The sequence below is a fragment of the Arachis hypogaea genome, chromosome 11, assembly GCF_003086295.3.
Source record: "Arachis hypogaea cultivar Tifrunner chromosome 11, arahy.Tifrunner.gnm2.J5K5, whole genome shotgun sequence".
Taxonomy (NCBI): domain Eukaryota; kingdom Viridiplantae; phylum Streptophyta; class Magnoliopsida; order Fabales; family Fabaceae; genus Arachis; species Arachis hypogaea.
Genome location: NC_092046.1, coordinates 116,446,584 through 116,460,687, shown reverse-complemented (window position 1 = coordinate 116,460,687; position 14,104 = coordinate 116,446,584). Strand labels below are relative to the sequence as shown.

The window sequence follows — 14,104 nt, the reverse complement described above, 5'->3', positions numbered from 1 at the left end:
GTTACCTTTATATACTGTTAGCTGTAGATTATGTTTCTAAATGGGTGGAAGCAATTCCTACCCGTACTGATGATGCTAACACTGTTGTTTCCTTTGTTAGAAACCATATTATCTGTCGCTTTGGATCACCACGAGAAATCGTGAGTGATCAAGGCACTCACTTTTGTAACAGGAGATTGATAGGATTATTGAAGAAGCATGGGATTGTTCATAAAGTAGCAACAGCTTATCATCTCCAAACCAATGGACAAGCAGAAGTGTCTAACAGGGAGATTAAACGCATTTTGGAGAAGATAGTAAAGCCTCATAGAAAGGACTGGAGTGCCAGGCTACAAGATGCACTCTGGGCATATAGAACAGCATACAAGATACCCATTGGGATGAGCCCCTTCCGCTTAGTGTACGGAAAGGCTTGCCACCTTCCAGTAGAGGTGGAACACAAGGCTTTCTGGGCTGTGAGGGAGTGCAACATGAATTTTGAAGAAGCTGGTGCTGAAAGGAAGCTGCAACCAGCAGAAATGGAGAACCTTCGCCTAGAAGCATATGACAACTCCAGGCGATACAAAGAGAAAATGAAGACTGTCCATGACAAGCACATAAAAAGGAGGGAATTCAGACCAGGGGAGTTAGTTCTTCTTTATAACTCCAGACTGAGGCTTATGCCAGGAAAACTAAGATCAAGATGGGAAGGTCCCTACAGAGTAGAAAAAGTAGAGCCATACGGAGTTTTTCACCTGCGTCATCCTTCTAGCTCCAAATTTATCAAGGTCAATGGACATCGCCTAAAGCTTTATCATGGAGAGAAGATTAAGGATCACAAAGAACTAGAGGTCTTCCTCTTGGAAAATCCACCAACAGAAGCAGAATGAGCTTGAAGAACGTCCAACTTAAGGACGTAAAAGTAAAGTGCTAGATGGGAGACAACCCTCCTTGGTATGATCGTTCCGTTTCAGTCTTAGTTTTGTTTCATTTTATTTTGCTTTATTTTCTTAAGTGACTCTTCTCATAATCTCTGCATACAGTCTGCATTTGCATTTGCATTTTGCATAAAAAAAATGCACGTGACGCGCAAGCGTCGCTGACGCGTCCGCGTCATATGTGCATTCGAAACAAGGAAGAAAAGAAGCAGAGAGTCACGCGGGAGCATGGCTGGAGGCGTGCCTTAGGCACAAACATGCCGATGCGACGCACAGTTTTACTATGTCAGCGCCAGATATCTTATCTTTTCTTCCCCAATCCTAATTTTTTTCTTTTCCCTTCTTATTTCTTCTCCCTTCTTTCTTCTTTATCCCTTCTTACTTTTTACCTTTTTCTCCCCTTTTTTTCACATCCATTCTCAAGGTTCTTTTATTTTCTTCTTCCCCTTTTTACCTTTTCATTATTATTTTTATTTATATTTTCTTCTTCTTTTTTTTTTAATTTCATTATCTATGTTTTCTTTTTCTTTCTTTTTCTTTTTGCATCCTTTTAATTGGTGTTAGAAATTTATTTGGGTAATTATTTTCTTCTATATTTTTGCTTGTGAGTTATTAAGAAATTGTTTGACAATTATCAATAATTATTTTTGGGTTGTTTGCATGTTCAATTTCAATACTTTCCATAACATATTTACCATGCATGCTAAGTGTTTGTGAAAAAGTCCGTATGACATTGTGCATATTTAATTATTCTATTCTTCTACTCTAATGCCTGCTTTTCACAAAACCCCTTTTTATATATTATTGATTGAATATAATTGTCAATACAAACATGTTGTTTGTTTGAAACACTTGATAATCAAATTGGGCATTTAATGCTTGATCTATGCTACTCATGCCTTTGCTAGCATGCCAATAAACATCTTGCATCTAGTTGCCATAACATGCACTTGCTATATTTTCATTGATGAACTTCTCACATGTAGTCGCGACCATGTGTTAACGACATCCTTCTTTACCGTGCATTGATTATCACTTGTACCATCCTCTTCCTTGCTCCAACCCTTAGATTTAAAAGTTACTTTCTTTTTCTCTTTTCAGGATGGCCACCAAGAAAGGTAAAGAGAAAGCTACTCCCAAACCACCAGCAAGGAAAGGAACAAAAAGAACACTAACTGCGGAGCCATCTTCAACAGCAGTAAAACCCTCAACAAAGAGAATCAAGAGGATCATCAAGGTCGATGAAAAAGAGAAAGTTTTTCCAGCAAAGGACACTGCGCGGTTCACTAACCGCTACTGTGAGCAGATGTTCCCCATCCTGGCTGACCGAAACTATAATAATGAGTACCTTCTTATCCTCCCGACTAACATAGTTAAATTTGTTGAGCCCCGAATTGAACGAAGATAATGGGAATTCCTACGGAGACAGCCACAGCAGGTTAATCTATCATGGGTTGTTGAATTCTACTCCAATTATTACATGCCAACCATGCAGTCTGTCTATGTCCGTCAGAAGCAAGTTCCCATAATTGAAGAGGCCATTCAGCGAGCTTTAGATCTTCCTCCTACTCCAGAAGAATTGGACACATTCCAAAAAGCTTCTTTCAAGTGCCAGACATACCAATTTGACTGGGACGCCGTTCTCAGAGTTATAGCACAACCTGGAAGCAAATGGATCTATGGATACCATCGATCCCGATCTAAGAGCATATTGGCTTCAGCACTCACCTTGGAGGCTTGAGTATGGGCATAGATCATGTCCCATTACGTCTTTTCGAGCACTCACGAATTCTCCTTCACTGTAGATATGGCTGTTTTACTCTGGTGTATCCTTACAGACCAGCCTCTCAATTTACCAAGACACATCCGGAATGCTATGGGACACGTACAGACTGCGGGCAACCTACCTTTTCCCACCTTGATTTCAGATCTAGTCTCAGCAGCCGGAGTCTCCTACAGAGCTGGGGACACCAAGGCCATGCTTCCACGGGATGATCAGTACGTCCCTAACAGGAAGTATATCAGACCTCCAGCAGCCACTATCAACCGGAGCACAGAACCAGCGAAAGATATCCCTTCTCCTACCACATCACAAGCACTTTCAACAAACCAACTGCTCCATAAGATACTTGAGAAATTTGACCAGCTTGACCGGCAAGGAAAGTGAAGAGAGCGCAGTAACAAGCGCAGATTTACATACCTCAAGGAGCTACTTGTTGGTAACCACCCACCTGAAGAAGACCTAGACACCTCGGACTCCACTTCATTTACCAGCACAGGGAGCCATGACGGTCCCGACTGTGGAGATGCTGCTTCCAGCCCCCCTTTGTTCTTGACTGATGGCACCGAGGACGGTGCCAAGCTTTAAGTGTGGGGAGGTCGGTCAGTACCTGACTTCCGGAGGTAATTTCTCTTTCTTAACACCAATAAATTAGTAATTTTTCTTTTATTAGGATAGGATAGATAGCATAGTAATAGGTAATTGCATGCATGTTCTATTTGGTTGAAAAATAATATGTTTCTTTTTAAGACTTTATTTTGAAAAATTTTCACTAATTTAAATCAGAATTTTTTTGTGATAAACTTGTTTGAAGATTGTATTTGGAACATGAATTATAGCAAAGAACACACAACCCGTGAGACTTGAGCTTAATTACATGGTTACACTATTTAACCATAAAATTTTTTTATTCTTGTGTGTTTGCTTCTCTATGACTGTAATCTATATTTTGTTCCATCCTATATGTCAAATGTTTAATGTGTTATATGCATGCATATGATTGAGGCCATTATTTTATTAGCTCACTTATCCCAAATAGCCTACCCTTCCATTTACCTTTGTTAGCCCCTTGAGCCTTTTAATCCCCTTCTGTTCTATAACCACGTCACTAGCCTTAAGCAGAAAAACAAATCAAATATCCCAAATTGAATCTTTGGTTAGCTTAAGATAGAGATTGTGTATCAATTAAGTGTGGGAAACCGTGGGAACATGGGATGATAGGAAAGGCATTCAATTGATAAATTATTTGGAATTTGGGTACCTACTCATGTGAAACTAGAAAAATTAAAAATCCAGGTGCATTGATAAAAGTTATGTTTATTTTTACTTTAAAAAAATAAAAAATCCAAAAATATTCAAGTAATTAAGTAATTAAATAAATGAATAAGGGGACAAAATTACCCCAATATTAAGTTTAACGAAAAATCAATGCATGTGTGATACAAAGTTAAGAGAAAAGTTGATGCATGAGTATGTATAGGTATGATTTTAAAAGTAAAGAGTATATGTATAGGTAAGAGCTTAGGTTAATCAAGGATTCAATTTATAGCTCACTTAGCCATATATATACCCTCACCTTTACCTTGGCCCCATTACAACCTAAAAAAGACCTCATGGTGTTTGTATTAGTACATTAAATACTTGTTGATTGGTTAGGTGAAGAACAAAATCTAGAAAGCATGACTAGGGAAGAGTAGAGTGATTACCCTATACACTAGAGTGACTAGAGTGCATATACACCATCAGTAAGGGTTCAATGCTTGATTCTATATTTCCAACTTTCATGAGCTGTCTTCTTACAAGTTTACTTGTTTTTACTGTATAAATTTTAATTAGTGATATTTGATTTATATTTGTCTTGAAGAACTTATTTACTTTTAACTAAGTAGGCAAAATCATTTTAGCATATAGTGCATTCATAGGTTGCATTGTGTTGCATGAGTCTTACTTTCCCTTATTTAGTCTTTTAAACTCCTTGAGCTAAGCATGAGGACATGCTAATGTTTAAGTGTGGGGAGGTTGATAAACCACTATTTTATGGTTTATCTTATGTTTAATTGAGTGGTTTCATCAAGCCTTTACCCACTTATTCATATGATTTGCATGATTTTATAATCCCTTCCTATGATTGAAAACTTGCTTCCTAGAGATCTTTAATTAGTATATTTTAATTCTCCTTTATACCATTCGATACCGTGATCTGTGTGTTAAGTGTTTCAGGCTTTATAGGGCAGGAATGGCTTAGAGAATGGAGAGGAAGCTTGCAAAATGGAAGGAACATAAGAAACTAAGGAGATGACCAGCGAGCACCGACGCACACGCATGGCTCACGCGAGCGCGCGGAATGGAGAAATTTACAGCGATGCGTGCGCGTGCCTGACGTGTATACGTGGATTGGAGTCTGCACAAAAGACGAGCACGCGTGGACGATGCGTACGCGTGACAAGGAAATTCGCCAAATGATGCGCATGCGTTACTGATGCGTACGCGTGACCTGCGCGATCTGCAGAATTAACAGAAAATGCTGGAGGCGATTTTGGGCCAAGTTTTGACCCAGTTTTTGGCCCAGAAACACAGAATAAAGCCAGAAAACATGCAGAGACTCAGGAGACACATTCACATATTCTCATTAGGATAGTTTTAGGTTTTTAGATCTGAATCTAGAGAGAGAATTACTCTTCCTCTAGTTTTTCTTTACATTCATAGTTTATTAGTTTTATGCTTTTGCTTTTGGATATTGAAGAGTCATCACCTCCATTGAAGATACTATTCTAGTTTGTTTTCTTACTCTTTTATTTATTTATTCCATATTCTTAATTCTTGTTTAGAGTGGTAATTGGATTATTTTCATGGATTGTTAATGCAAAGGATTACTTTTACTCTTAATTAATTTAAATCTCTATTTTATTTAAATTATTATGTCTCTTTTCTATTCCAAACTCCCAATAACAAAGATGGTATCCATGTCAATAGAGTAGATTCCCTACTTGACATGGGGGTTGATTAGGAGGAGACATTTGAGTTGGAATGCTCAAGTGGTTAGTTAAATTGGAAGTTATTGGCTAATTCTGTATTTACTAACGCTAGACCTTCCTAAGGGAGAGGACTAGGATTTGCGAATAAGAGTTAGCTCAATCACTTGACTTTCCTTTATTTAGTAAGGGTTAACTAAGTGAAAATGACAACCTCTTTATACTACACTTGAGGAAATTTCAACAAAGATAGAACTTCCAATTAATCATTCCCCCAGTCAAGGCTTTTTAATTAGATATATATTTCTCTTTTAATTTACAATTATTTATTTTCTGTCATTCAACTCTCAAAATTCTCAAAAAACTCCTGATTAATAACTTAGCACCCTTTCTAGCAACTCGTGGGAGACGACCTGGGACTTATACTCCCAGTATTTTTATTCTAAACTTTTTGTGACAACCTTTCTAAATTGATACGGTGGATTTTTGCTGGTGCGAATTTTTGCTGGTTAAGAGCTATACTCGCAATGCTGTTTTATTATATTATAATCTCTTAATTGGTCTAACTTCTGCCACGCACTCAACGAGCAATCGTGAGTGATCAAGGCACTCATTTTTGTAACAGGAGATTGACAGGTCTACTGAAGAAACATGGCATTGTTCACAAGGTAGCGACGGCTTACCATCCCCAGACCAATGGGCAAGTCGAGGTGTCTAACAGAGAGATAAAGCGCATATTGGAGAAGATTGTCAAGCCTCATAGATGAGACTGGAGTACCAGGCTTGTAGATGTGCTTTGGGCTTATCAGACAACTTACAAGATGCCTATTGGAATGGGTCCATTCCGCCTAGTTTATGGAAAGGCTTGTCACCTCCCAGTAGAGGTGGACCACAAAGCTTTCTGGGCAGTAAGGGAATGCAACATGGTATTGGAGAGAGCCAGTGCTGAAAGGAAGCTGCAACTACAGGAATTGAAGTACCTTCAACTCGAAGCATGTGAGAACTCCAGGCTATACAAAAAGAGGGTGAAAGCTATGCATGACAAGAATATCAAGAGAAGGGAGTTTAAACCGGGGGAGTTAGTCCTAGTCTACAACTCAAGGCTGAGACTCATGCCAGGCAAGTTGAGATCAAGGTGGGAATGACCCTACAGAGTAGAAAAGGTAGAACCATATGGAGTCTTCTGCCTGAGTCATCCTTCGAGCCCCAACTTCTTCAAGGTTAATGGCCACCGCTTGAAGCTATACCATGGTGAGAAGATGAAGAACAAGGAGCTGGAGATCTTCCTCTTGGCGGATCCAGCAACAGCAGAAGACCGAGCTTGTGGACCGTCCAACTTAAGGACGTTAAAAAAAGTGCTAGGTGGGAGACAACCCACCATGGTAAGATCTTCCATTTTTATTCTTAGTTCTATTTTATTTTTATCAGTGTTCAGTTCTGCATAATTACTTCCATGTTTCATTCATACATATAAAAAAAGCATTCGACGCGCAAGCGTCTATGACGCGTACGCATCATGCGTGAATGTGAAAAATATTGGGATTGAATAGAGAGTTACGCGGGAGTTGAGCAGGAAGCGTGCTTTGTGCACAAGCAAGCCCACGTGTACGCCACGCGTACGCGTACCTCACGCGTGCACGTCACTTGCAGTTTTGGCAACCCACGCGTGCACGTCTAGGATGCGCACGCGTGGACATGGAAATCGGCGTAAGTACGTGTTTGAACAGAGAGTTGTGATGGTCTGGCGTTGGCACTGTGCTAGAGGCACAAAATCACCCACGCGTACGCGTCAGTTTCACTTTATGGCCATCCACGCGTGCGCATGCTTGACGCGCACACGTCATATGCAATTTTGGCCCCAGTGCATTTCGAACAGAGAGTTGTGCGTGCGCGTGGCTAGCTTCGCGCGACTGGCATGACCAAGGGCACGCGTACGCATTACTGACGCTTGCGCGTCGCCTCCACTTTTGCGCAACCCACGCATACGCGTGGGGTACGCGTGCGCGTCGCATGCGCCGCATCACTTATCCAGCGCGCCGCCCAAATTTCAATTATTCCCCCCTCCCAAATCCTAACTCTCATTCAATCCTAATTCTTCCTTCTTTCTTCTTCCTTCTTTCCCTCTTCTTACTTCATACTTCGTACTTCTTTCTTCTTCCCTTTCTCATCTTCTTCCTAAGGTTTCTTTTCTCCCTCTCCTCTACTCTTTCATTCTTCATTTATTGCATTTAATTATTTTTATTTATCTTAAATTTTATATTCACTTAGTTATTTATAGCTTCTTTTTCATTCTTTCATCATGCATTTTTATGTTGGTATTGGAGCTTTATTTGGGTATTATTTTATTATATTTGAGCTTGTGGCTATTGATGAGCGGATAATTTATACGCTTTTTGGCATTGTTTTTAGTATGTTTTTAGTATATTTTAGTTAGTTTTTATTATGTTTTTATTAGTTTTTAAATAAAAATCACTTTTCTGGACTTTACTATGAGTTTGTGTGTTTTTCTGTGATTTCAGGTATTTTCTAGCTGAAATTGAGGGACCTGAGCAAAAATCTGATTCAGAGGCTGAAAAAAGACTGCAGATGCTGTTGGATTCTGACCTCTCTGCACTCGAAGTAGATTTTCTGGAGCTACAAAAGCTCAATTGGCGCACTCTCAATTGCGTTGGAAAGTAGACATCCTGGTCTTTCCAGCAATATATAATAGTCCATACTTTGTCCGAGATTTGATGGCCCAAACAGGCATTCCAAGTCAGCTCAAGAATTCTGGCGTTTAACTCCAGAACTGGCAGAAAAGCTGGAGTTAAACGCCCAAACTGGCACAAAAGCTGGCGTTTAACTCCAAGAAAAGTCTCTACACATGAAAGCTTCAATGCTCAGCCCAAGCACACACCAAGTGGGCCCCGGAAGTGGATTTTTACACTAAACACCCTAGCTTACTCATTTTCTATAACCCTAGGTCACCAGTTTACTATAAAAACTACTTTTAGTGATTTATCTTGTACCTCATGACACTTTACACGTTTCATATTGTATTCTCTACGGCATGAGTCTCTAAACCCCATTGTTGAGGGGTGAGGAGCTCTGCTGTTCTTCATGAATTAATGCAATTACTACTGTTTTCCATTCTATCACGCTTGCTTCTATTCTAAGATATTTATTCGCACTTCAACCTGATGAATGTGATGATCCGTGACACTCATCATCATTCTCACCTATGAACGCATGCCTGACAACCACCTCCGTTCTACCTTAGATTGAATGCATATCTCTTAGCCTCATGATTCATATCAGAGTCTTCGTGGTGTAAGCTAGAATTATTGGCGGCCATTCCTGAGATCCGGAACATCTAAACCTTGTCTGTGGTATTCTGAGTAGGATCTGGGAAGGGATGACTGTGATGAGTTTCAAACTCGCGAGTGTTGAGCGTAGTGACAGACACAAAAGGATCAATAGAACCTATTCCGACATGATCGAGAACCGACAGATGATTAGCCGTGCGGTGTGTAACATCCCTTCCAGCAAAATACCTTGCTTAAGTCAGGGTATTTCTACTAGAAAGAACATTATGTAACCTTTTCTAGTATTAACTACTTAATTATCGAGCCTTTGTATTGAAATCGCGTTTTAGTTTTAAGAAAATGCCAGAAAATTTTGTTTTTATTCATTAAAGACATGTATCAAGGATAAACATTGCAAATAATAATAACAATCACATAAGTATTATTAATAGTAATTCTTATACATAAGAAGTCATATAAACCCAAATACAACACCTACCCCTCTGTCAAAATAAAACCTCAAAGGACAACAGCGAGGGTACTCTATGAAAGCAATTAAAACCATAAAGAAAGCCTACTAATCGCTCACAGCTTCAAATTGCGTCTCCAAAACTGTGTTACTGAAAGGGTGGAAAATTTGGGAGTGAGAACCAAACCACATGTTCTCAGTAGAGGTCGAGAATGCCGTGAAAGTAAAGAATAAAGCGCAAATAGTTAATTTCATTCAGAGACATCTAAGAGAAAATTAACCCTTTTTAAAAGAATTAGTTAATTCTTCAAAATCCTAGACTCATATTTTCTTTATAAAAATCTTAAAAAGTTTCCTAAACTGTATGAATGACCAACATGTTCGAAGCATAGGTTCATTAAGTCTATGCTGAACTAGTTTGATTTTTCATACTTTACTAGACCATAACATAAAAGAAGTTACCTACGCGGTATAAATGATCATCCTGCTCCAAGCATAGGTTCATTAAGTCTATGCTGAACAAGTCAGATACTTTATACAGAACTAAACCTCAAACGTACCAATCACGGCCTTAGGCCCAAACAACTCAATCAACACCTAATTCACCACAATCCAGTCAATCAGTTACAAACACAGGTAATGAGGTTCAAACACAATCAAGAACAATTACATGAAGTATAGCAATTAGCAATTAAACAGAATTATTCACTTAGGCAAACCAATTACAATATACACACCCAAACAATGTCACATAGATGCATATGATGAATGTCTAGTCCTAGTACAGGCCATGAGCTCATGTGTCGGTTAGCACCTGCATTCCCGACATTTATCCGGTCACGAGTTCACGATTTTCCGGATACGATTTTCCGTTCAAATAAATGCGCATATAATTATTAGCAGCTCTATTGAGACATCATCTGCTTTCTACTCGCAGGAAATATATACTCTTGGGAACGGAAAATTACTCTTGGGTTGCCTCAGGGCAACAGATAAATAAACAAACATCTCTTGGGTTGCATTAAGCAACAAACAAATAAATAATATCTCTTGGGTTGCATTAAGCAACAAATATATATATATAATATCTCTTGGGTTGCCGCAAGCAACAAACAAACATCTCTTGGGTTGCTTCAAGCAACAAACAAATAAATAAATATCTCTTGGGTTGCCTCAAGCAACAGATAATCATACAATAAGTACTTTACTCTTTCCTTTTTCTTTCATAATTGCAAGTACGCAAGCGGGACAAGACCCACGCCCTTGCCAACAATCTCGTATACCAAATAATCTTTTCTTAAAAGAATCGAAGTTATTATCATTAAATAAGCCTTAAATATTGATTTTGATTAAGTCCTTATACTTTTATAAAAATTTGGACATAATCTCCTTTAAAAATAGGACTTAGCCACCCTTACGGGTTCCTTCTTTCTCAACATTTCATCTACCTCTTTCAGCAGTTGCCACAACAATATATATATTCTCAAAAACATTTGATAATAGTATAGAAAATCTATTTCTTAAATTTCATATCCAAAATAATTGCCAACACAACTTGGCAGCCTGAGTTCCATTTTGTTTTTAAAACATCAAATGAATTCGGAATCACGCAAACTTTATATCCATGCGACCGTCTCGGATTAAGCTTTCTATTAAACTAAAAATCATAATTTTTTGCTGACTCTAGCTTCGGGAATATAAGCAAAATCGTGACTGCTCTGCAGTGTTTTAAAATCAGAAGACAGCAACAGCGTACAACATTCGAAATTTCATATAAAATCCAAATTAAATCCAACTACCTTCAAAATTAATGTGGTTAAACATAACTTATTCAAATTTCTTTCTCAGTTGGTTCCAGGGTCATACCATTTTTAATGAAGGATTTACGTAGCTTGGAAATTAGGTAATTTTCTGCAGAATTCTGTTTTACAAATCATTGAACACAACCTCTTCCAAGTCCCATAACTCACTTATTAGAACATGGAAAACCATGAAATTTAAATCACATATGCTAAACATACTTAATTTTTACCTCCAATTGGTTTCATCTCAATATCTATCCAGGATCAAAAGTTATAAACTCTCAAAGTTACTAAATTAAGAAAACAGAATCTGGCTTTTTCTGCATAATGCATCATCTTTCAAAAATTTATATCTTTAAAACTACAAGTCCAGTTGTTCTGAAATTTTACGGAATTAAAATAATAGGAATAAAGTTTTATTTAAAATTAGTTCCATTTGAAAATTCAAACTGGAAAATTTCCAATAGAAGAAACAAGTTGCTGCTGTGTTAAACGTTCTACAGAAAAACCAGATTTGACATCTATAATTCAAAAATTTATCATAAATCATAAGCTTAATGAAAAAGTCACAAATTCACCAGTCCAGATCCCTACATCCCCAAGCTTAATTCAGACTTGGTTCCATGCAATTCTGATCATCATAGAATTAGTTATAGATTTTCAAAGTTTCCCGGCTTCGTTTGAAAGTAATACAGAAAATCAAGTTTTACATTTTAACTTTGAAAAATCATAACTAGTTCTATTGTTAATTCAAACTTCTCAAAATTGAATTCCAATAACAACTTTTATCATAGTTTACTCAGCCTTTACTCTCATATCATTTCGATCATTATTGAATAACTGATTCACTTCCAAAGTTGTCTTTTAAATTCAAAAGTCAGATTTTCAGCAATTAGTTCAGCATTTCAAAATTCAGTCTTCCAATTATTCCTTAAACACAACTTCAATTAATCACTAACTAAGTCCATTACAGTAAACCAACTCAACAGCAACAATTTCAATTTAATCAATCAAAATACAGAAATCACAATAATCTCCCATCAAACACTTTATAATTCAATTTCACATAATCAACGAATTCAACCAAAGTTCCAATAAAAAATCTCAATCATTCCAATCATAATTTCAGCCAAAACTCAACATTCATATAATCAATCAATTACTCAAAGTTATTAAATCTATTTGCAGTTATTCAATAAACCTTGTAGGCATTCTTAAATTAAAATCGTTTAAGTTAAACCCCCTACCTCGATTAGCTGAACTCGCACAAATTAACCACTATAAGCCCGCTTATTTTGAATTCACAGCAGCAGCGACAATTTCAACGTAATCCCGCAGCAGTAAAACTCTTGTGACTAGCTATAGCATAACAGCAGCAACATCAACGACCTCAACACCAATTGTGATTGCTCAGGAGATAAATTGACAACTAGAACAAAACCATATGCTGCTATAATTAGGATAGAGTATAACGGATGAACAAAAATGATAGAAGAGTAAGGAAGAAAGCGTTACTGGCTTAAGAAACAGAAAATTGGCATTGGAACTGGAACAAAGAGGATGATGATGCTGGCTAGACTGAAAGATGGTGGCAACAAATTGCTTTCTCTAATAACAAGCTCCGATCACGGCAGTTCCAACGGATATGGCACGACAAGGTACATCAGAGGCAGAGACATGGTTGACCCGAAGCAACAAGGTCACGGTGATGGCGGCTCCGGCAGCTAGGACGCAACCTAGTCCTTCACCAACGGCAGTGGTGACCACGAACCATAGTGACGGCGATGACACCGGCGGCGATCCCTACCAGCATCGCCTCTTCTTTTCTTGGCAACGAGCCCGCAACAGAGCTCCCTTTCCTCTTCCAATTTGCGCTCCTCTCCCCTGTTCTGTTCGGCGTCAGTGGTAACCCTAGCAGGGACAATAGCGATCGAAGCTTCCGCAACGATCACCAGGCACGGTAGCGACACTACCTTCTCCCTCTATCATGCGCGTCTCTCTGTTCTTCGTGGTGCTTCCCCTCCGATTTCAATGCCAGCGACGGTAATGACACCTTCCGTCGTCACCCTCTCCTCTGGCTTCCCTGATCCCTCTTCTCCCTTTCATCAATTTCTCGTTTCCCTTTTGCTCCCTCTCTGTTCCCCTTTCTCTCTTTTTTCCCTTTCTGAACGTATAGGCATTTAGGTTTTGTGAAATTAGGTTAGGTTTAAGTCTTAATTTGGGAATTCTAGAGTTAGGTAAAATATATAGGAGTAACATAATAATTTTATAAAATATTCGAGATAGAATAACAATTCAGAAATCAAATATAATACTATAAAGATTACTTTCGAAATGCATAAGATTTTCACTATCGATCTATTTTTGAGCTCAAATAATTATTTTTAAATTAAATTATAAAGTAAATATATTAATCACATTTTATAAAATACGGTTAAACTCGAAATATCAATTACCTAAATCAAATTATATGACCTATCATTATATTTCCATCATAATTTTAATTTCAGTTTATATAAAATAACTAATTAAAATAAAAATTGTACATAAATATTAATTGACTTAAGTTTAGAGTATTTACAAAAATCCATTTAATCATTCCTAATAAAATAAATCATAATTCATTCATAATATAAATTACTTAAATTAAATTATATAATACTTTCATTACTGAATTCTAATTTAAAATTATATAAAATAACCAATTATAAAAATTTACACAAAAATATTAATTGAATTAACTCCAAATATTAGTAAACTAATTTAATTACTCTTAATTAATTAATTTATAAAATAAGATATCAAATTAATAAAATAAATCGTAACTTTTTCAGGATAAAAGTTACTTAAATTAAATTATACAATTCTTTCTTATTTTTC

At 37.4% G+C, this 14,104-nt stretch overlaps 1 long non-coding RNA gene across 2 annotated transcripts; it reads right to left on the bottom strand.

The window, feature by feature from the left end:
* Positions 1-9,372: 9,372 nt before the first annotated feature.
* LOC112722414 (uncharacterized) lies at positions 9,373-13,444 on the bottom strand. 2 transcript variants are annotated; one of them, XR_003162662.2, is made up of 3 exons: positions 12,740-13,444; positions 12,472-12,653; positions 9,373-9,573 (listed from the first exon to the last, which is right to left on the bottom strand). It is a non-coding gene; the product is annotated as an uncharacterized lncRNA (long non-coding RNA). The 2 variants fall into 2 exon arrangements; XR_011867669.1 differs by having other exon boundaries at positions 9,373-12,653.
* Positions 13,445-14,104: the final 660 nt, after the last annotated feature.